General features: G+C 45.7%; 1 pseudogene; it reads right to left on the bottom strand.

Annotated features, from left to right (window-relative positions):
• Nucleotides 1-797, bottom strand: part of LOC116101322 — a 3,573-nt pseudogene that overhangs the window by 1,605 nt on the left and 1,171 nt on the right.

Genomic DNA, 797 nt, shown 5'->3' on the forward strand with positions numbered 1-797 from the left:
AGGAAGACCAAAAGGTGGACATTTCATTCCTTCTTAAAAGGGGGAACCAAATACCCATGGAAGGATTTACAAAGTTTCTAAGCATAAATACGAGCCAAGTCTTAGAAATTCCTGACAGCACACGTGGGGGCAGGGAAGCCCCACAGAGTCTGTAGTGCAGTTATCATTCTTACTAGGTTGTGCTAGTGCAAAAAAAGGAAACTGCAAGGATACTTTTACTTTCGCAAGTATTTTGTCCAGTCCACATAATCTGTGTCAATTGATCCTCTGTAGGCATGACCAATATGCTCCCAACTTTGAGTAAGATCTTTATGTAGTTTTCGTAGTCTTTCTGGACTCCAGCTCCACAGTAAATTCGATCATACTGATTGATGACTGTCAGAAACTATCTGAAGGTGTTGTAATCTTAGCTCAACCCACAGAATACAGATTGATGACAGATCGCTACAATAACATGAGGTTTATTGATCCATGTATGCGGAGTTGCCCATCCTCACAGGGAGGGTCAACCCGGAACTCAAGAATGTACACATCTTTTATAGCTTACAGAGGGCAGGCCTCAGCAACAGGGCTAGCTGGCTTACTCTAGTTGGTGGAACACAGGACAAAGGATCTCATCCGGCATTGGTTGGCTTGCTCAGGGAGTTGTTCTTGGCTTACTCAGCCAACTTCTCTATCCAGCTCTGCACCTGGCCTTGAAAAGTCCCTGTGTGCCGGGTAGTGGTGGCTCACACCTTTAATCCCAGCACTTGGGAGGCAGAGGCAGGCGGATTTCTGAGTTCTGAGTTCAAGGCCAG

Source organism: Mastomys coucha, unplaced genomic scaffold (genome assembly GCF_008632895.1).
Source record: "Mastomys coucha isolate ucsf_1 unplaced genomic scaffold, UCSF_Mcou_1 pScaffold21, whole genome shotgun sequence".
Taxonomy (NCBI): Eukaryota; Metazoa; Chordata; class Mammalia; order Rodentia; family Muridae; genus Mastomys; species Mastomys coucha.